Source organism: Melopsittacus undulatus, chromosome 1 (assembly GCF_012275295.1).
Source record: "Melopsittacus undulatus isolate bMelUnd1 chromosome 1, bMelUnd1.mat.Z, whole genome shotgun sequence".
In the NCBI taxonomy this organism is placed as follows: domain Eukaryota; kingdom Metazoa; phylum Chordata; class Aves; order Psittaciformes; family Psittaculidae; genus Melopsittacus; species Melopsittacus undulatus.
The window spans coordinates 66,188,854-66,212,600 of record NC_047527.1 but is presented as its reverse complement, the minus strand read 5'-3'; the positions used below and the strand labels follow the sequence as shown (position 1 = coordinate 66,212,600).

The 23,747-nt window shown below is 39.1% G+C and overlaps 1 protein-coding gene across 11 annotated transcripts in view; it reads left to right on the top strand.

Annotated features, from left to right (window-relative positions):
- The window catches only part of LOC101873927 (poly(rC)-binding protein 3-like), a 494,741-nt gene that overhangs the window by 313,974 nt on the left and 157,020 nt on the right, over positions 1–23,747 (top strand). For all 11 annotated transcript variants that reach the window (XM_034060088.1, XM_034074629.1, XM_034059923.1 and 8 more), the window contains one exon: positions 6,850–6,950. The gene's annotated coding sequence lies outside the window, so the exon portion shown is untranslated. The remainder of the gene's footprint in view (positions 1–6,849; positions 6,951–23,747) is intronic.

Below are 23,747 nucleotides of genomic sequence, written 5' to 3'. Positions count from 1 at the left end.
TTCCTTAGCCTTAGCTAATTCCAGAGGTAGAGCAGTTTAGCAGATAATGCAGTATCACAAAGGTTAATTAAGCCTCACCTATGTGATATGAGGCAAGTTATGTCATTTCTCCGGCCTTACCTGTAAGAGAGGCCCTTACCTTTAAGAGACGCATCAGCTGCATAATTCTGCCTGCAGTGTCAGAACTTGCGTAGTATGTAGGATAGCTGACATAAATTCTATTTCTAGTTCTATCCCTTTCATTGAAAGGCCTGAGGCAGGTGGCTTAGCCTCTTTGTACAGTCTGCATAAGACTGCTTCTCAAATAGTAAAGGATTTTGGTACCCACAGCAAAAGAGAATGATAACTCTGAAAGTGCTTAACATTTCTACTAAGTGATACAGCACAACAAACATGCTAGTATTTTCTAAGTTGAAATGTTAACTAAGTTGAGATGGCATGTTAACTAGAAATGGTCCCTCAAAGATTCCGTGTTCTTAACCATTACTGTTCAGTGTCTGCTGCATAGAGAAAAGGTTAACTCCTACCAACTGTCAGTGAAAAAAACCTTGTTTTGTTATCTGCACAGTTTTCCATAGCTGTCAGTCCTATATTGTCAAATAAGGATACCATGCCGACCACCACTCTTTTTTGTCCATCCTCCCCCAAGCAATGTTTACTCAACTGTATGATGTTCTTCACATATATCTTTGTATTGCATATGTCCTTATGAAACTAAACTGAGGCAATTAGAAAAAGTTTAAGCATGATGCTTGCTTCCGAACACACCAGGATAACCCTCAATAAAAAACAGATTGCTCCTGGATGAGGTACTACAGTGCCTGCTGCTTATGATTACTCATGTGCTTACTAATTTTGGAGTATTGCTCAAAGTAGAACAGCAGCAAATCACAAACAGGTAGGAGATTTCACTAGCACAGCAGCCATGAAAAATCTCAGTGTTTTTTGGACAGCTGGGACCAACCAACCAGTCAGTATTGAATTAAGGAGGAGACAGCTGGAGAGACTTGAAATCTTTTCCTCTCTTTTCATATATTGTCGTATTGCCTGCCTCTCTAAATGAAATAACAATGGGGAAGCCTCAAGGCAGATTATCTGCTTCCCCTCTCTTGGGGAGTCTCTTTTTTCCTTCTCAGCATATTAGAGGTGGCTGATCCATTGTAATGCAATGTAAAAGGCCTTTGGGATTTAAAAAATGTAGTGTGTGTGGTATTGGAAGGGCGAAGAAAAAGCATTGACCCTACCAGATGTGATATTTTGAGGTGGCATAGAGGTTTTAAGGTAAAATCAGGAAAAATAGAATGCACTTGGCTTGACCAAGCTTAAAGAAAATTAAATCATTCCAGATGGTTGTCCAAACTTACAGCAATTCTAATTGGTTACCCCCAAAGCTCTTTCATTCAAAACTCCTTTGCATTACAGATTACATGCTGGTTACAGCAAACGTGTTTTCTTATAGATTAAACTGATTCATTACTGCTGTAACATTTGACAGAAACATCTTGTAATCCAAACAGGTATTTGGTTTGATGACATTTTAATTCCTTTCATGAAGAACTGAGAAATACTTACACACGTGTGTAAGAAAGCACTTCACTTTGCTGAATTTGCTTTTACCTTCAGCCTGGAGAAGAGAAGGCTGCATGGAGAGCTCATAGCAGCCTTCCAGTATCTGAAGGGGGCCTACAGGGATGCTGGAGAGGGACTCTTCATCAAGGACTGCAGTGACAGGACAAGGGGTAACGGGTTCAAACTTTAACAGGAGAGATTCAGATTATATATAAGGAAGAAATTCTTTACTGTGAGGGTGGTGAGGCACTGGAATAGGTTGCCCAAAGAAGTGGTAAATGCTCCATCCCTGGCAGTGTTCAAGGCCAGGTTGGACAGAGCCTTGGGTGACATGCTCTAGTGTGGGGTATCCCTGCCCATGGCAGGGGTTTGCACCTGGATGATCTTAACTTCCTTTCCAACCCAAACTGTTCTATTCTGATTTTGTTCTTGGATGCAAAAAAACAATATTCAGGTGCAAACGAACATAGTATCTATTTGCTCTTTGTTATTCAGTCATTCCTTATTCACCTGTGCCTTTTTGGAAAGTTGTTTCCATCTGTTCAGTAAGCAGAAACATTATTGTTACTATCAGGTGGCATTCATGAACAATATCATTCTTCCTGCACCATAAGGCACATAAGGGAGAAGTCAAAACAATTACTAACAATGCATTGCCAATGGAAAACAGCTGACACAAAATCCACAGGCTAAAAATGCTTTGTCCAAATAATTCAGTTCATAATTAACCAATGCATTGGCAGAAATTTGCTCATTAAAATATTTGGAAGCAGGAAACAGGGTTGGATATGCATCTACTATCGTTTACCACTTGCTACAGTGGATGTGGTGGGGAAATAGCATTGCATCCTCATGCTCCCTGAGAACAGAATAGTTCCTTGTCTGTATAAGGACTGGTCAGAGAGGTTCAGATTAAGTTAACTGAAAGTACGGAATTCTTGTATATAACTTAGGTGCAACAAACACAGCATGGACCCTTTCCCTGAAAGCAAAGTAGCAGGCCACAGGGGGTGTCTGCCCCAGTGCCTAGAGCACCTCCTCCACCTCTGCCTTTGGTATTCCCTGTTATTTCTTTTTTCCCTTCCTCTTCTACCTATGTGGCATTTTCTGCCCCTTCTTAAATATGTTTCCCAGAGGTACCACTAGTTTGGCTCCTCACAATGGCCACACGTGCAGCCCCTGCCTTTCCCACCAACATTTTGACCCCTACACCCAATGCAAAGAATTAAGCTGTCAAACGATAGTATTTTTTTACTCTTTAATTTATTTCTATTAATTTTATTATGTCTTTAATTCCTCTTGTTTCCACTGGAAACCAAGGCCAGAACTATATGAGGAGCTGTTGGCACACCAGTGTTATCTGAGGTGTAAACATTGCGGTGCTTCTGGGCTAGTAGAAGATTTAATGTCAATTCTCATACAAGGGGGGAAGCCCTGTAGGCATACTATAGCTCAAACCATTTGCAGGCCTGGTACAAATCACCAGCAAAAATCTACTTTTTGCCAAAGTTGAGTGTAGTTGGGTGAATGAGACTCTAACATGGGGTAGGGTGAGCCTCTCCAGTAGACTAAACTCAAGGTGCCCTTGAGCTGCTTCATTGTCTCCTCAGGGGTTTCAGTTGACTTGGGATCTTTCCTACAATGCAAAGTTGAACTCTTCAGATGTGCTGTGGGAGACAAAGCAGTAAAGTGCTATGAGGTAAAAAGGTACATTGAGGAAACGCTTTTGTAACACTAAAGTGAAAATGTTTTGACTAGCTTTAGCTATCTAACTTTGTATTTTGGTCACTGTTGTAGAGGGGATACTGGCTTAAGTAGACAGATCTTCTGTCTGACCTAGTATAGCCATTGTTATTTACTCAGTTTTGTAAGGTACCAGAACACTAAAAGATTATAACAGGTCTGTACAGAGTATTATTATAATTATCATTAAATTCATTTTTTATTTCCATAACTATGGATAGGCTTGTAAATTATCCCAAAATAAGACTGTCGTGGTTTAAACCAAGTCCCCCAACTCCCGGAGAGTTAGGAAGGAGAATCCAAAGAATGTAGCCCCCACGGATTGAGATAAGAACGGTTTAATTGCTAAGGCATAACACAAAACCCCTACTGCCTTTTACTACTACAAATAATAATGATACAGCAAACAGCAAGTGAAAAGAATACAACACCCCACCAGCCACCGACCCATAACTCACTCCACCCTGCCTGGCCGAGCACCATGTGCTCCCTCCTCCATTTTCCTCCAGAGCTCCACCCCTCCAGCTTTCTCTTTCCCAGTATGCATCCTGGGCATCACGTGCTATGGTATGGAATACCTCATTGGCTAGCCTGGGTCAGGTGTCCTGTCTCTCCTTCCTCCTGGCCTCCCCTCCTCCACCTGGCTGGAAAAAACCTTGAACAAAAACACCCTTAAAACATGCTCAACCCATGACAAAGACCCTTCATTTTTTCTGATTATCCTAGGATGTGAAGTTGCACAGGGGGACTGGGGAAACTACAAATTTTCTACCCTCACAAATTTCCCTGCATACTACCTGGAGGCACAGTATGCTCTCTAACATCTGTATGTTGCAAGAGATCACCAAGAATGCAATAAAAGAGCAAAATGAATCAGGACATTGCAATAGCTGTATTTAAATCAGACCAAAATATGACTTCCCTTGGTATCATCCCATGGTACTCTGAAATGTTTCTTAAGCTGAAGTCTAATAATGTGCATCTTTGCGTAAAATAAGACCAGTCAATGTTTCTTTTACCACAGCAGTAAATTGATTTTTGAAGCCCACACATGTATGGGCTTCATCTACCACATCTGTGCCAATGAGTTCCACCATTTAATTATGAACTTTGTGAAATGAATCCTTTTGGGGGTGTTATGTTTTAAACTTGCTAACTGCTCTTTTTATTGGGACTGCTTCTTGTGCTATGGAAAAGCATTCTTTATTCAATTTCTCAACACTGCTTATGATTTTCTGGGTCTATGTAACAGTCCTTTCCCTCATTTGTCCCTCTTCCAGTATGAAAATCCTAAAGCTGTTTTTTTTCCACTCCTAGTACAGAAGCCATTACATACCTTTGATCATCCTGTCACTCTTTTCTTTATCCTTCTATTGCTATCCTGTCATTTTTGAGATGAGGTGACTTGAAATGTATTTAATATTCTATATGACAGGTGGGCAATGTAATTTTTGGCAGCATTATCATATTTTTTTCGTCTGTTTTCTTTTCATTTCCTAATGTTTCATAATATACCATTTCCTTTTTTTGACAGTTGATTAGGATTTAGGTGACATTTTCATAAAGCTGTTTCCAAGCTCCCTTTCCCAAGTAACAGTTAATTTCACTGTGTATTTATAGATTTCGCAGGGTACAGATATGAGACCACAGTTATTTGGCCATGAAAACACAGCTAAATTGCCAGTGTTTTAGACTGTAAACCGGAGATTGTTGGTAGAATTTAATATTCACTCAATTCTACTAGCAATTTATGTTGTTCTGTGCTTTTTTATACCAGAGTCTTCTTACAACAAATATGTGAGGCAGTGTGAATGCTTGCCAGGGACCCCATCTTTTTAGTGGTTTGTTGATTATTCTAACAGAATATTAATTTTAACAAGAAACTTATTCAGGAAAAAAGAGTTCATTCAATTAGCTTTATCTGGGTAATTTTGCCACTGTAAGGCATATCGTGACCAAAAAACAAGTGAAAATAAACAAATTTATAATCCTTTGCTGTACTAACTTCATGGAGAATTCATCCCATAGTCTTCAGTATCAGATAGAGATGCATAGGCCTTCAATTTTTTCATAGCTGAAATGTGCTATTATTATCATAACAGTTACTAATACTGTATTCTGGAGCTTAATGAAATCTGGAATTAAATAAATCACCTCAGGATTGTTAAAGCCTAGCTGCCAGAGAACTTTAAAAAGTTATTTCTAAAGGAAATGCTGACAGAATAAATATATTACTGTTAGTCAGTCAGTCTCATCTCTGACTTTGAAACACTTACTGTGTTACATTTAAATGATCGCTGGCAAAAATTATTTAATGGGCCAAAGAGACCTCAGTATCATATCACAAGCAGAGATCTTTTTTACATGAGGTTTTCAGTGTTCTCCTTTCATGGAATATGAGTCATTTGACTTTTTGCTCGTTAACATAAGCTGGCTGCACTGCAGTACAGAAGCTAGGGGTGTATGAAGGTTTCCTGTTAACACAGTTTTCTCTGAGGAGGAGTTCTGTTCCTTACTAATTCTGTTTATTCCTGTGCATTATAGGCAGAATTTTCTTTGTATGTTTCTGATCTCAGTCCTACTGGTCTTGGAGAGATTGGTGATGGAAGCATTATTTTACACCTTTAGTGGGTTGACCTTGGCCAGCAGCCAGACACCCATCCATCTGCTCTGCCTCTTCTCAGCACAACAGGGGAAGAAAATACGATAGAAAATCTTATGGGTAGAGATAAGACAAGGAGGTAACTCACCAGTCACTGCCATGGGGAAAAAGAAAACCAGACTCAACTTGAGAAAAATTAATTTATTTCCAGTTAAAAACAGAATAGGGCAGCAAGAAATCAGACAACACTAAAAACATCTTCCCTCTACCTCTTCTTTTTCCAGGCTCAACTTCACTCCTTCATTCCCAGCTCTTCTACTTCTGCCCCCAGTCTGCATAGATAGAAGTGCTGGTCAGCTCCCACTCTCTCAGTTTCATTTTAATTTGGAGAGCTGAGGTGGCTCCTTGACTCAGTCAACTGTCCTGTCCATTAAGGACAACTGGGAATTACAAACCTAAACATGAAAGGCAGGATAACATTGTGAGTACAAAGGGAAACACTCAGCTATTAGATCACAAATAGGGAGGTCAAATACATGAACTAGTCCAAAAGATAGCCAAAGTACTCTATCCAATTGTTTGAAAGACATTTAGGGATATGACTTTATGTGTCTGTTTTTGGAAAACCATTTACTCCAGTGTATCTGTTTATTTAACCAGAAAGGAGCCAGACCTCTTTCATTTTCACTGTTATCTCACAACCAAACAGCATAGAAATGTAGGTATGCAAGAGAACAACTGAAAGAATTACTCTTCTTGTCATTCGGACTCCCTGTGCACCCCAGTAAGCTTGATCTGAGCAGTTCAACTTACAGCAGCCCATAAACCATCTGCAGTTTCAGTGGTGGAATAAAAAATTATTATTTTCGTCAAGTTTTACTTTAGTATTTGGTAGGTGATATAATTATTGAGTTCTTGATTATTCTTCTTTTCAGGGCATATTCAACATTTTTAAATAACTTCCTTGAGACAGCAGAGTGACTTCAAAACCAGACCACCAACAACAGTTTTTTAAATACCGCTGGTCTTTTGACAAGTAAGTTCTTCATTCTCAGTTTTGTTTTCTCTCCTGTATTCCTGACTTTCCCCTGTATTGTATCTTTGTATTTGTCATAAGGACTACCATATTCACACTCAGGGCCAAGAGAATATAAGTGCAAATTGAATAGTATGAAGATGTTCTTAACCTTTCTCAGCTAGAATAAAACCTATCAATATCAGAGATACAATTGAGATCAAGTGCTGGTTCACCTGATTATTCCAGCTTGTAATGGCAGTGCCACTAAAGTCATGTCTCTGGATGTTTGGGAGCTTTTGCCTCTTAAAAGGTTAAGTGTTTAAAACCTCTTTTGTATCAAGTAGAATTGTGTGGCATCAAGGCCAGGAAACACTTATCCATTTGTAGTTGGGAACTTTCTTTTCTCCTGGGGAGTCTCCAGAGGTTACTCGTTGTAGTAAATGTAACCCTAAAATTTGCAAGGATTCACATGGATACAAAAACTGTCTTCATATGCTTCCTTTGCCCATTTAGTCTCCCATGCTCCCTCTGCTAGTTTCAGACTTATACTACATCACGAGCTTGCTAACACTGCATCTAAATTAGTACCTTGTGCAGTGCAGTCCACTTAGTCCAGCAGGTTATACCAGCATATCCCTTTAATACAACCAATTTCCATAGCTACACTTACTATCTACATAGCAGCAATACCTGACTCATTTTCTCCTACCAGCTCTGTTTGTCTTTCTCAAATTCTCCTTCATTACCCAAAATTTAGATCTTTGACTGCCCTTAAATCTTATCATGCCTGTTCAGGCTTGATACATACTACCCCAAAGTAGTAAACTGACGTAAAAAGAGGGAACTCCAGCTTTCAAAAGGATCTTTAGATGTTTTTCTTCTTCTATAATTGTTAGATTTCCTGGACTCTATTGTGGCTATACTGGGAACTGGGAAGAGGAGCTTGCATGATCCTTGGCTTTAATTCTAAAGAAAAACTAAAAAATACTTTTTTTCAAGGTTGTTTAAGCTTTTAAAAATAACTGTCCTGGTTTCAGCTGAGCTAGAGTTAATTTTCTTCCTAGTAGCTGGTGCAGTGCTGTGCTTTGGATTTAGTCTGCGAACAACGCTGATAACACACCAATGTTTTAGTTATTGCTAAGTAATGCTTACGCTGACCAAGGACCTTTCAGTCTCATGCTCTGCCAGAGAGAAGTGGCACAGGAAGCCAGGAGGAAGAAGAAACAGGACATCTGACCCAAACTAGCCAAAGGGGTATTCCATACCGCAGCACGTCATGCCCAGTGTATAAACTGGGGGTAGTTACCTGGAAGGGCCAGATCGCTGCTAGGGTCAGGCTATTTATCAGTAAGCAGGTGGTGAGAAATTGTGTTGTACATCACTTGTGTTTATTGGGGGTTTTTTTTCTGTTCTCTTTTTAGTTTTACATTCTCTCCACCTGGTATTTCCCTCAGTAGTAGTACTATGTTGTACTTTAGTTATTGGACTGTACTTATCTCAACCTCTGGGGTTTACATTCTTTCCATTCTGCTCCCCATCCTGCCCAGAGGGGGGATACGTGGGAGTGAGCGAGTGGCTGCATAGTTCTTAGTTGCCAGCTGGGTTTAAACCATGACAGTAAGCTAAGCTGTTACTCCTCCCAGTCTGAGAGAAGCCCAAGGTCTGGGACAAATATAATGGTATCTCTCAAAAAAATAGCAGAGGTTTATAGCAGGGAAAATAAAAAGTATTTAAAAATTTGAAAGTCCTCTCTTGACTTAGGGAAAGGAAGCTGGAACGATTCAGAAACTTGCTGGAAATCATAGTGTGTGAGGATACCCTCTACAATTAGAGGAAGGAGTATTAAAATGGCTGGTAGGATTGGGAAAAGCAGAAAGGAAAAAGAGCAACTTGCACTGGAAGGGGAATGAAGAGGATCCTTACTAAGAGGTAAACATGCTCCTTTGTAGTCAGGGTTTGTTGAAGGAGAACTTGTAAATTTTTTTGTTCATAACGAATAACATTTATAAGAAACTATATTTTAACTAAACAATGGAGTCTATTCATCCTAGCTTCTTAAGTGAGAGATCTTCCATTTCCAGAGACTGCTCCACCAAAATAGCAGTGAAGATTCTCACATCACTACCACACTTTGTCCTTCTTTGTAGTTCTATACGGCTGCTGTAAATACTGTGTTATTTGCTTCTTGGAATATATTCCACTTTCATTTACCCAGTGAATTTTGTGAAGCTGAGTGCCTGGTCACAGGCTGGCTCAGCTTTGACAATCATATTTGATTACACTGTGGATTACAGGTACTAAAATTTTAGGAGATTATCACTTTTTTTGCCACTGCATATTTTTGAGATAAGGGTTCAGACAATGCACTCAAGTCATACAGTATCTAATATTCCATAAACTTTTATATAATTATTAAGCAAGTTTAGCTACTAGTAGTATCCAAAAGACTTCTGTTGTATTATTTCATATAAAAGAAGAAAAAAATTATATAAAGAATATGCACTATTTAATAACTTTTCACATAAATTACTGAAAATACACAAAAATCTTCGTTTATACTATTTGTATTACTTAAATGACATTTTGTTAGAAGCTATAGATTGAACACCTGAAATTTCCTGTTATACACAAGCACATGAAATGGTAAGGTTTTTCTCTGTTTCCATTGTTTTTACAAGTACAAAACCAGGTTCCTTATTTCTTCTTGTTTGCCTGGTTGTTTTTCAGGCATTTTGGCCAAACTTTGGAGTCTTACTTGTGGTCTGAAAGGAACACAAGGTCATGGCTTAGATTTCTCTCTTACCAGAAAGCAGACGCACTGAATATATCACTTGTTACTAAGTGATGTCTCTTCTAATTATGTTCAGTTCTGTGTGGTTCACTTTCTTATCTGGACTGTAACATGTCAGAGGTGTGTGTAACAATAAAAGCTTCCATACCTATTTAATCCACCATTCACTTGAATTTTACTTAGAGGAAAGACAGGCTAGAGCAAACAGCTTCTATTCTTCTTGGATCTGTCTCTAAGACAGTTTTGAAGCTCTGTCCTATTTAGCATGAGAAGCAGACTTTAAAGAAGCTGAGGCCATCTGACACAATGAATCCAAGCCTAATAATTGAATTACCAAAACTCTGTGGCATTAAGCGTATCAGGACTGTGCACAAAACTGATTTATCATTTCATAAACCTAGAAAATAAATAATAAATATTGAGTCAGTCTGAATGGAGAAAAGTGAGGGTTTCATTTTGAGATGGGGGGAGGCAGGGAAAAGGTTCCATTTCCATTTAGGCAGATTGATTTTAACTGATAACACTTTGTTTTGAGTCAGATGTTACAAAAGGAAAGGAGAAGGATAGGCAGATTCACAGCATAGGTAGAAATAGTGGTGATCATACCTCTTTTTATTTTGTAGTACAGAACTGTAATTGTCCTAGGCAATTCCCTGCTGTAGTAAATAGTATTGGAGCCCAAATCCCTCACTTCTGATTACAGTACCTTTCAGCTATCTTGGATTTACAGTATGCCTAGGCAATGCATTTATTGGCATTTACTTCAACCAGTTCAATGTTCTGAAAAGAAATTAACTCCATGCAATGTCAATAGAGCACACGCTAAATGAGCATATCACAGAAAATACTTGCCATGAGGAGTCATAATTGAGGGAGGGTGTTTGCATCAGGTTTCGACGATGGTCACAATTAGACATATGTTTTCAGTATTTTCAGACAAACTGGAAGCTGGCAGAGTACTACAATGAAATTTGCAAATGATGCTGAGTCCAGGACTCTTGCTAAAGCAAGCAACCTGGGTTGCTTGGTAACCTCAGTCCATCTATAACAAGTGAAATAGCGAATTTAAGGTTGAATACTACCTTCATTGAGAGAAAGAGGAATTGTGTTCTAAGGAGTCCTAACCTTTGAGGGAAATATTTCAGGAATCACAGCAGATAAGCAACTCAAGTGAGAAAATTGATTACCTAGAACTGGGGTCATTGCTTTGGTCATGAGTCTGGCTTCAGTGAGACTGATGCTAGAAGACTGCGTTTCAGTGTCCCAGCTTTAAGAAAGGGTGTTGAAAAAAGAGGCAGAAGAAGACCACAGAAAACCATTAATGCAGTGAAGAAAATGTCTGCAACAGATCTGAATAGTTCAGTCTGCCTCGGCTTTTTTAAAAGAAGCCACAAGACAATTTGATGCCCTTACCATGGGAAAAAGCAAGCAAGGAATGTAGTTGAAATAATCACTGTCTCTCTTTTGTACATTTACTTTTTAATTAGTTTCCTGGAAAAGAGCTGGTTCCTCTCAGTTGGTATCATTAAAGTAGTTTGGATTTCTGCCACAGTGTAGTGGTAAATAATACAATGGGTGACCTTACTTGTTTAATAATATAGACGGGGTTGTACATTATTACCCAAATAAGAGTGGGTAATTTCCTTTTACATTGTGTTATCCTTGCTTACAATATTGTGAACCAGCAGCATAATTCCCATGGTCATAATAGAGAAAAGTCTTTGATCACTGTAATCAGTCCTGCTCCAATGTTGTGAGAATATCATACACCACATTATTTTGACCACTACTTTGTTTACATTAGGTACTTCTGTTTGTAAAGGTGGAGCTATATTAATATATTAAGTATATTATAATATACTAAGTTGCATTTAATAAAAGCTCCTGATATATTTATTCCGATTCCTGTTATTTACTTTTTGATATCTTAGAAACCAATGAATATAATTTCACAGTTACTGCATCTATTTATGTATTACTTACATTAAGGTGATTTATTAGTCAAATTGACCATTCTTTTTACTGAGTAAACACGATTGTGTGTTTCTTTCTGCTTACTGTGTCTTGCAAGATTTTAAAATTAGCAGATTTCAGCCTCTGTCGTGGAGTAGTATCTACAGTAGACAGTAAGACTTTCTGCCTTTATTGGCTCTCAAGAGATGGCTTTTCATGAACTAGATATTGAACAGAGCTAACCTGAATAAAGTGAAGAAAATAACTTCTCTGCACCTGTGGAGAAGCTATCAAACAGCTATCGAATTTGGACTAAACATATCGCCAGAGACCGTTTTCTTTGGTCACTCAAACTCTCCCAGCCTAGTGGTTTGATGGTCAGCAAATGTTTACCAACATGTATGAAATACTTGAATACTCCATTTTACTTAATTTAAACCAGATTATGGAATTTAAGAACGTTGGCAATACTCTGATAAAGTTTTATATTTCATTTTAAAATAAAATATATATATTTAATCTGAAATAATGCATCTGTTTAAAAACCAGTTTGAGCAAAATCCATTCTTTTGGATTAAAAAATACAAATGATGAATGGATTGCTATCCAGGCTGCCTGCAGGACAATGGAAAATGAAACAAGCAGCTCTACTTCGCATGATTATTTGGAAACCCTTGGGGTTGTTAAAGAAGTGCAAGAGTGGCTTCCCTAAGGCAACAAGTGTGTTACACTTAGGTGTTGATTTGTTTATTTAATAAGCATAACAAAAAGGTAAAATACTATGCATTATCTTTATGAAAATAAACAGAATTCTTATCATAAAACATTTTTTTTTCTCATTTAGGAAATTTCAGAACCAGGTTATATGGACACTGAGATATAAAGGGAACATAAATTTTTTTTGTTTCACTTTTTAAAGACAAGTCAGCAGTCAGATAAGTATATTTGATTTCTGTTTGGTAGTGTTGTTAATAAAGGGCTAATTGAAAGCTAATCTCAAAAATGCACAGATCCTCACTTCCAAATATATAATTCCATGTATACCATTAGCAGAATTCAATATATTTTCCTAGAAATAGAAGTTACACAATGTGAAGAAAAAAGAAGCTAAATATGTACATGGTCTGTCTTTTTTCCTAGAAACTCACCTTGAATCTAAGTCACCTCTCCAGCTCCTTAATGTAAAATTCTGTTCAATCAAATGTAATGGCGTTACTTTTAGTTATTTTTGTCTCAGATGTCTAGCAGGATTTCTGCAGTATGAAGCCAAATGGCACTGCAATCTTTGTTATGGGAAAAGGTACAAGAAAATTCAGATGAATGTGGAAAGACTGTAAATAGAAAACATTAGCCTCTGACCCAGCAATTGTCCACTAACAAGTGCAATTATGTAGACAAATGGTGCTGATCACAATCTTCTTTCCCCACAGCTTGGCAGCTGCTCAGCATAGAGCACTGCTGAATAGATAGATATACTTTTGATATAGGTATGACGGAATAAGCTTGCCCACAGTGAGATAGAGCACTCATTGACAGGGCTGACAGGTATAACAAATAAAGCTCTTGGCCACAGGAGATGCTGAGCACCTATGACACCTGTCTTTGCTAATTCAGTTTGGTAGGTGAATGCATGAGTAAAAACAAAGGCTCACAGTTGCCTGTTTGGGGGACAGCGGAGAGTACAGCTGAATGAGGAATTCAGTTCTAGGGAGCCTGTAATAAGGCAAGAAATGCCAGTGGCATTGGACACAAAAAGGCAGAAATTTGCCCCAGTTCAGGTGTGTTGAAATTCTATTCAGAGGTTACCTTTCCCCTCAGACACTTTGTGCCAGAGCAGGTATTGTCTGTCTTTGCTGCCTGTGTTCAGTGCTGAACCCATGGGTGGCATGTTCTTCTCTGCAGCAGTAGGAATCTCTTCACAGCAATGTCTTCCACTCCAGATTCTATGACAGGAGATGACTGGGAAGGTTCTGCTTGGGCCTTGGGTGCCCTAATTGCTGCTCTCATCCTCACGGTCTCTCTCATTCCTCAAAGATCTCATGGACCTACATCTGTTTAACTTCTGGCACCTAACTCAGGTCCGTCACCCCAAGCTCTTCTAGTTAGCATAGAGAAGGAGTACTGGGAGGGCAAGACCTTGAGGGACCCTGGTCTATTTAAGGTCTGAGTGAGCCTTCAGAGCTATCTGTTTCTATTTTAGGCTGAAGGCAACTCCTTCTCCTGAATTAGGAGCTTTGGTTAAGTGCCTAATTGCAGGCAGGATCATGGTGAATTTCTGTCCTCATTCCTCTAAGCAAAGCAAGTGGTCTCTGCTCCTTACAGTACACAGACAGGCTGCTGCTCCAGGTGCTCTGCACCTTTCTCCAGAGGGCAGAGGGAGCTGAGCATTAGGGATATGGGTCCCCCCAGCCTCCTCCTATAGGCACAAATCAAGGATGCCCATCAGTAGCCCTTGCAGTGAGAGTGGGGGCCTGAAATGGGAGGGTCTGTGGGGTCAGCATTCTTAGGTTCTCAGGCATTCGGCTGAAGAACAGGCCAGAACTGCATCACCCACATTAAAAATAGAAGAAATCAGTGTCGCTGCAGCTGGGATCCCTGGGGCTATGGTGTATGTCTGTGACACCCTGCCTACAGCAACTACTCCTGGACCTCTGGCAAAGGGCTGAAAATTCCTGACACCGGTTTTCCTCCCTCCCTTCCTCTTTTCCTCTCTTCCTCCCTCCTTCCATCCCTCCCTCCCTTCCATTGTAGTTTTCTTTCTATTTATTGAGATTTATATAGTGTAATAAAAGTGCAGAGCTTCTGCCTCCTGGCCTATCAACTTCATCAGGCTTGGGGAATTGAGAGAGAAAAAAGAAAAGAAAAGATGTGAATATTATTACCATAATGTTGAATTATTTTATGCTGCCATATGGAGTTAAACTGGCTAAAAAAAAAAAAAAGAGATTTCCATGCCAATGCTATTTGTTTTATAATAGAAACTTCCCTTTTCTTCACCCTTCTACTTCCAGAAGGGTCTTATTCAGTGTATTCAACCCTAGCCAAAAGGTCACTGTTGTCCTACAGGAGAGTCCTCCCTCCTCTTCCTGGCACCTCTGAATGCTGTGAATGGATCTCTCTTTCTCTGAGATCTGTCAGCAGGAAGGTGCACTGGGACCGGCTGTCACCCTTCACTCTTGCAGGTCAAGTGCATTACCGCTAGGTGCTGCAGAAATGTTGTGAGGGAGGGACTGGCAATCCCACCAGACCCCCTGGCTCTGACCCTATAGGGCTCAGCATCCTGACCAGCTTTCCACTGCATTGTGCCATTAATCTAAATTAATTCAGTCTCTGACAGACAGGTCCCTAGGTAGGTGATTTTCAGGTTTATATTAAATTTCTCAGCCTAGTTATTTAATACTGGTATATGCGTTTTTTTATTGTGGACTCTCAACTTTGACAAGGCATTGATGAAATAACACACCCTGGAATATGAAGCAGTCAAGTAGCTGTTCATTCTAACTGAATCCTGACACTCCTAATCACGGTAAATACTATGTTTAATCTTATTTTTTTCTTATGGTACTCAGTGGGAGTTCTTATGGAGTGACTGTGTGAGCAATGCTCTTCCTGGACTTTCTGTAATACTGAGAGAGGAAGTGCAGGAAGACTGTTCTGTGAAGAAATATGAGATAAAATAACCAGTAAGAAAAGGAGAGAAAGGACTCTATCATAAGGCTACTCAGCTTGATTTCAGTGGCTTGGGATCAGAGACCTTTACTTGCACTGGATGGAGGGAGTGAGAGTAGAACAAAGAGCAGCAAACCCACACTGGAGGAGGATCTGAATTCTAGGTAGAGAGTCTCAGTTCTCGTGGCAGATAGGTTTATGGCGAGATCATCTGTACTGCAAGAACTGGCTATGAGGACACAGAGGGACCTTTTTCTGCCTTGTAGTGTATTTTTATACTTCCTATATTAAACTGTGCCTATATGTCTTTACAACTGTCCTTCTCTCTTCACTTTGTTGTAAGAACTCAGACCAGCTCCAAGATCTTGCTATTCATAGGAAACAGCAATGATATCTGAAGAAAAGAAACAAAAAAGACCCATATACTTGCAGGTAAAAGCTCAGAAGGAATAGATTATAAACAGTGCAGAAGAAATCTGCAGAGAGTCTCATTTTCAGTGCTTGGAATGCTTTTGCTCAGCATATACAAAGGGAGATTTGGGGTAAAGCTGGAAACACTCAAGAGACAGAGCAGAAAGTACACACATAACATCAGAGCAACTCCTGCTAAAATGCAGGTCTATGTTCTGAGTGAGCAGGTAGTGGGGTTCCTGAGGGAAAAGAAACAAGAACAGCAGAACACTATTTTGCAACACAGCTTCATCAGTTTAATTGTAACTTTTCAAAACATCTAGCTTCAACTTGACGAGGAGCCTCACAGGTTTCAGACTGAGGATTTGAAGGTATGACAAGGGTGCAAATAATCTGTAAACATTGGCTTTACTGTAATGTTTTTTATCCTTAGCTACTGAAGATACTTTCTGTGTACTGTCATAGAACAGAACAGACTAGAGACTCCTAAAACTTTACCCTTTTAAGGCAGTGAGAATGTACCTACCAAAATGACCAGAAAGGGACTAGACGAGTCCCCCACAAATTAAGAATGTGTATTCATTATGCTTGTAATAATGATAACATGTTTTATAACATTACACTTGAGCAATTGTAATTTCAGTTTTATGGAGCAAAAAGTGTGATCTCTGAGATTTAGCTTTTAAGTAGTGGATTTAATTGACACTATTTGAAAAATATTAATGGCTATTCATTAGTAGGTATTGTCTCTCCCCTTATCCTGAACGATTGTTTTAATTTAAACTCACTCTCTGCTTTATGTATAGAATTATTGACAAAAATAAGTCTTTCTTCAGCAAATGATTAGCTAAATCATCCTTTTATTTACAAGCAGCACTGTGTCCCTGTGCCCTAAATCTTGCTAGTTGGAAGAGTGGGAGGAAAAGCAATTTAATTAAGTTAACTTTATTGACCCGCTGGAGCTGTTGTTTAATAGCATGGCTCCCTGGAGTGTAGTGCAGGTAAATTGAATGAATGCCACAGAATATCACTTCCCTGCATTGCATATTTCGAACCTTTGCCAGGCAGTTTGGGATGAGCAGCCAATCAGGAAAAAGGTTTTTCCAGCTTTACTGGCACGGGTGGCATTTCCCATTATGCTCAGAATGAGGTGCGGAGTGTTACCCGTCTGTTCCTCTGAGCGTATCGAGAGGAATAACTCCGGGGCTGTGTGTTACGCTCAGCTGCTGCAATCAGAAGGCAACTTTGTGGATTGGCTTTTCAGCCATGTATCCAAAAATACCTTTTTATGAAGGAGGAAAGATAGCGTGTGAGTCTGAATGAAAGTGCTGTGAGTAGACTATTTGCTATTAAAACCTCAATACACTCATTCTGCATGAGAAATCAGAGTCCAGACTCTGGACCAGTCCAGAGAAGAGGTATCTTCTGGAGCTGTGCTTGAATTAAATACTTGGAAAGAAAATGAAAAATTATAAGGCTTCTTTGTTAAACTGTTATTTGATAAAACAATAGCTGCAAAGACTTCCACAATGTATTCTCATAGATAAAATGCCTGCTGCTGTTTCAGTTACTGCTTCTGTTATTAAGATCTTTGTCCAAATGTCTTATTAGTCTATAAAAAGAGTAGAACAGCTCCTCTGCGGTTGACTGGAACACACCCTGTTTTCTGCACTATTCTTAAATACTGCTCACTATGTGATAAAAGGCACTATGTCAGTCTGTTGCACCTGTACCTCTAATCACTTCTTTTAAAAGCCAAGCCAGATCAGCAGCTGTGTGATGTAACAGCAAATTCATATGGCTTTTAACCCTTGCAGAATTATTTTTTCAATTCTTTTTTAAAATTCTTTAGAATTAAATTCTTTGCAGTTTTTCTGGTTAAAGCTGAGACCCAAAGATTTAGATCTGTAGCTTTGCTTAAAGAATTAAATACAACCACTCAGCTAATTTACTTTTTGCTCTGGAAAATAATAAGTGATGCAACTTTAATTGCAAGTCATACTTTTCTCATGTTCACTCAAAATTCAGTTGTTTCTGAATAAGCTTGTGTGTGATTTTTCCTTTTATACACAAACAGGTTTTCCTTGGCTTCAGACTGCTGCTTTTAATTTTAAACACATGTAAGATAAGAGAGGTGGGTATGTAGGGCAGGGGCATTGTCCTTTATTGTGCTGACCAGAATAGCTGGGAGATGCAGGCAAGTTTCAAGCATGTAAGTCCTTCTTTATGTCAAACTTGGGTGTCTTTAAAGAATCACACTTAAAGTGTAGGCATTACACTGATGGTGAGACCAACCATCCTTTAGAACGCCATTTCTCACGTCATCTTTGGGGGCTGGCTCTTTGGGTAATCATCCTCACTTACTCTCCTGATGTTTATGCCCTAATACATCACACACCCCCTCAGAACTGGTCCGATATACTTGTTCTATACAAACCTAAACTGTGATGCAGCCTAGGAAAATCCAAGCACTCCTAATCTGGCCCTCTGCTTCAAGATCTGGCATAACACCGAGAGGGGAGGTAGCCACCCCCAGCCCATGATGTGAAGTCCAGAAGTTAAAAGTGCCTTTAATTCAGTGTTAGATTAACATAGATTAACACAGATTTTGTCTGGCACTTCATGTTTGTGTGTTTACACAAAAGAATGATGTCTCACATGAGTAATCTGAGGAGTTTATTAGCTGATATTCTCCAGTGCACTGTTACTTTATCTTCATTAAATGCGTGTTTGGCAGCCAGTGCTTGAAGTCCATATTCCATATCTGTAAGATAAGTGCAGTTTCTGTGCTAATGGTTGTGTCTGATGTCAGAGGCAGCCCTCAGAAAGCAGACTTCTGTGATTTTTGGCTATTTTTTGCTTCCTATATTTTTTGTTCTGACATTTTAACATATTCTAAAAGCTTTATTGTGTATCTAATAGAATAAGAAGAAAATATATATCCATGATGCTATCCCACAGTTTCTTCCAAAGGCTACAGAAAAATCACATTGAATCATAAGTGACTTTTCCTGCATAAGAATTCATGCTGTATTTTTAGGTGAAGTTCTTGAAGGGTGTTAAAATAAATATATATATACATGAACTTTAGTGTTACTTGATTACAGTTTCAAAGGACTGTTAAAACAAGTGTTGCACCCCTGTCCACAGCCTTGTACCTATCTCTGTCTTTTTCCTTCCCATTATGCTGGCATAGTTTTTTGTATGACTGAGCACTGAACTGGATTAGCAACATCGGAAAATCAACCATCTCCTTTCTCTTTTTCTGAAGGTCCTTTATAAAGCAGAGCAATCTTCTCTGGATTGCAGTGTGTCCCCCAAATCACTGCTCCAATGTAACTGAGCATGCATCACAGGGAAGAGAACTACCTAGTTCAGCCAGACCAGAAGAAAATGCCCATCAGACTAACGGTGGATTTTAAGACATGCTATTTGCTCAATGTTTTAGCCTAAAACTCTGCATAAACACATTTAAGGTTAAGTACCAGTAACACTGTTTTCTCTGAACCACATCTTTGCTGAAAAGTTTTTACCAGCACAAGAACATTTAGATTTAGCTTTTGATATTTGAAGGTTTTATGAGTTTGGAGTTTTTATATTGCCAAAAACTAAGAAAAAGTCTAAGTTGATGCACTTACACCACAGAAAAGTGTAGTTTGTTTATTTGAGGATTAGATACAAGACATTTTTTCTTTCTATACTTACAAGAGTTTGCCGATTTATTTGGTTTGGGTGGGTTGTTTTTTTCAATTATAGCTTATATCAAGTAGATAGAAGTAACATATTGTACCTGTTTTTTTTCCAGAGATACTAACAGAAACTTTCCCTGTCACATCTGTTTTCTTTTGGGGTTGGTCTTTCCCACATTTAAGGGACACTGAGGCAGCAGTTTTATAGCTGCAGAAGGAGGGCATCTTCTAGGCGCCAGCTGTTCCACCTAAAGACACTCCTGCTTTCCACTGTCATTGCCATCCAGCAGCTGGCAGGGCTGCCCCTGCAGTTTTGCTACTGAAGTGCCTCTCATGATTGCTCCTTAGCCTGAAACTTGCAAACTCAGCCAAGCCAGTCCAGAGCCACAGTTCACACCACCCAAAATAAACTGTCCCCTTTTGCCACGAGCATTTTAAAGAGTGTTCACACACAGGACCCCTCCACTGGCGCAGCTCTGGGAACAGGGAGGAGTAATGTTGTCAAGCCAGCATAACACTGTGTGCAAAAGGAGTGCTTGTTATTCCCAAAGCCTTAACCACTTTTAAACACAAGAGAAGGCAGCAGAAGTGGCTGTAGAATGGTTGTGTGCAGCAGACTTCCATTCAGGTGCGATGGTAAGCATGCAGCAAGCATTTTTGTTCACACTGGTATCTAAGGATTCATTTACCTTTTCTCCACTTCTAAAGACTAAAGCTGGCCTGAGGTAGGTTTTCTTTTACTTCACATTAACTGGTTGTTCATTTATTTAAGTAAACTGAGATCAGTGAGGATGTGTCAAACCTTTGCTACGCAGGAAACAAAAGTTTGGTTTGGACGACACTGTTGTCTCTAAATCAACCAGTTAGAAACGTAGGAGTTGATTAGGAGCTACTCTCAGCTCCTCACGGAGCTTATCCTGGTAGTAGATAACTGATGCTCTGTAATCCTAGCTATGAAGAGGCCTAAGGAGTTTGAAGAGTTCAGTCTGGTAATTTACTAGGAAATCCCTGACAGTTCCTCAGGAAGGAAAGGCACATATATGGAGAAGATAGTGTGGTCTGAATACTTGAGGAGGAACCCGGATGCTGAACAGGGTTGAATAGTTTATTTTCTTATCTGGAGTCAGAAAACTGTTGATGCACTATCCAAGCAGATTGCCAGCTTTACTATGTACATACCACAAAAGGGCAGCAGCACTATTGTCACAATGAGAAAGGAAGATCCATTCTCTGCTGCAAAGTGTATCGTCAACAAAATTGCAGTTTAAATTTCCTACCAGTAGATGATGAAAACCTTTATTAGAGGAATTAACAGAGGAAGTAGGGTAAGAAATGTAGTTTGTCAGTATGGAACTCAAGTATGAGAATTAACCTCAACCACAGAAGAGAACATGAAGAAAAAAAACTTGTTAATGAAAATGCCAGAAAATCCAGTACACTGCTAGTGGAGGTATTCTGATTCAAGAAACTACTTCAAAAGCACATCAGTCAAATCAGAGGTGATATTTTAAAGACTTTTATTGAAGCATGAAAGGCCAGTAATAACCAACATCACAGTTTCTGCCAGAGAATAGGAATTGAATAGTCATTTCAGTATTTTATTTTATGATCACAATTAATTCTCTTCTGCATCCAGGATATTAGGTATTCCTTAACTGTCGTCTGTATTCAGGATATTAGGTATTGCTTAACTGTCTCTCCATCCAGGATATTAGACATGACGAGAGCCGCAATTTAGGGCAGGAAACACCCTAAGCAGCAGTTATGTGTCTGGATTTTATGTTTTCTTCCCTTCATGATCACTATCCCTTTAGCAAATCCACTTATTTCTGTATGTTGGGGTTGGGGTTTTTTTACTTCTTTTGGGAAAGAGGTCAGATAGCATTATGAAATGCTAAGGCATACTACTGAAAAACCCACCCTACATTAATGTTGTAAGAATGCACTTCTGTTTAATGTGTCTTTATATATATATATATATATATATATAATGTATACTGAACTGGGATATTTAGTGGTGTTTCAAGAGCAGAGTATTGCAGCACAGTTGTTAATGTAGCCTGTGGCAGGAGATAATAGTGGCTTTACCCTGCTGTGCCCACATATGGCTCCATGTAGATGCAGTAGCCACTCCATGGGGTGTTCCCATTCAGCTGTTTGTCAGCTGCCGAATTCCCTGATGAACATGTCTTCTCTGTAGAGATTTATGGACTTGGGCTATACTTGGAGAAACCCAATTAGCTAAGACAGAAAATGAGTGTCCACACAGATCAGACCTGCCTGTGTGCTAGTGCTCAGCATCACATGAACTCAGTTCAGGACTCAGTGACCTAGGGGTGGATTCCATAAACTAATCTCTGAATGTGCAAAAAGCAGTGGCACCCTATGAAGTGCTTCACATGGCATTGTATGACAGTAAGGGTGTCTGGCCCAAACTCTTGTGTACCTATGAACACAAATCGTCTCTAGCTCTCCATGCACACTCACGAAATATGCATGGACATCAGGTAGGAAAGTTCCTACTGAAGTGTCCAGAGTCTGGTGAATTACATAAATACCAAACCTGAAATGCTAAAAAACACACTCTGAGGGGCCTAGTGCAAAGGCTGAAACACTATGTCAAGGAGCAGTGTAAGGTAGCACCCCAGCACTCTCACTAAGCTTTCAAAAGAGTTCTTTTGTTTCTCTTTATCCCACACCATTTCTAGGAACTCAGAAGACCTGATTACAGGACAGAAGCATTATCTTGAGTGCCAAATTCTTTAAAACTCTGTCTCAGCTTTTATTGCACTGGGTTCCCTGGCTTTATTTTACTTCCTATCTTTTTCCTCTTTGTTTCTCAAGGTGGTTATTTTCTCTTGGTTGTGGACAGCAGAAGAATGTACGTGCATATATGTATTCAGCACCCATTTTTTTTCCTGTGCCAGGCAACAGGGGTGTGTATTCCTGAATCTTCTCAGCCAGTAGTTTTCCTTCTTCTTTTTACAGATCAATCTGTGCTTTCATCCCCCTTCAGAGCCGGGGGTGGTGACGTATGCAGCTTTACTTTCTTTTTGGAAAGAGAACTGTGTTATTTTCTCCTTCCAGACAATGGACATCACCAGCTGTAAGCAGCATGGGCTTTGCATACCTTTTTTAAAGTCAGACACAGGGTAATCTTTTCTCATTGCTCTACTCTGTCTCTATACATCAGTTCTGCCTTCCCAACTTTGGATGTTATCAGCCTGAATTTACTCTGAAACTTAGAGCAAACTGCTGTTCTTTTTATTCTCATAATTACTGTACCAAGCATATCTACAAGCTTTGAGGATTTACTTTTGCATTCCAAATGAGCAGTGCCAAGTGAAAAAACAATTCTAAATTATCTACCCTTCTTTCTGAAAGAAAAGTTACAGCTCACTATCAAGTACTAACAGAATTGAGAGATACATATTCAAACAAAAGAAGTGCAACAAAATCACTTAATCATTAAGTTAATAAAATTATGTTTACAGTTACATGCATAAAGACTGTGTACATATGTATGTCTGTAGTGAATACATATATACACGCATGTATGTACGTGTAGTATATAAATATATATAAGATAACATATATAAGTATCTTATAAGATTATATATATAAATATGTTATCTTTATTATTTAACTGCACTTTCCTCTGGAACATTTGCCTTTGATAAAGCAGTAAGACCTAGCCTTGGGTAGCTCAGGTTCAGAAAAGCTCTGAACACCTTCACAGACAGTTCTGTGATGGTTCAAAGCATATGTTTTAAAAGACAAATATTTCATGCTAAGAAGCATATAAGTGTTTATTGGACTTGTGCTGCAAAGCAAAACAAATAACTGAACTCTCTCCAGAGAATGTAGCAAGATGTAAAATAGGTAAACAAATCAAAGAATAACTAAAAATGTATCTGGGAGAAAAATACTGAAGAACAAAGTTCCAGTTTATGCCACGGTGATAGTGGATAATTCTAGAGAACACTGTCTTTTGCTAACTCCAAAACATGGCTAAAATATGGCTTGCATTAGTCTTATGCATAAAGCACAGTTTCATTAGAGGCTGTGCCGGGAAAAGTTACTCATATTAGAATTGTTTGACATTTACTGATTTTTCAGTTAAAAAAAAAAATCCCATGGGACAAATTCTATTCACAGTGACTTTGGTGCATATCACAGTATTTTGTAGTTTCCTCACATTCCTGCTATGAAGGGGGAGCCCACAACTCTGTGACATTCTTATCCTGATTACCATAAGATTTATAGAAAAGCACTTCAGTGTTCCTCTAGCCATGCACTCTG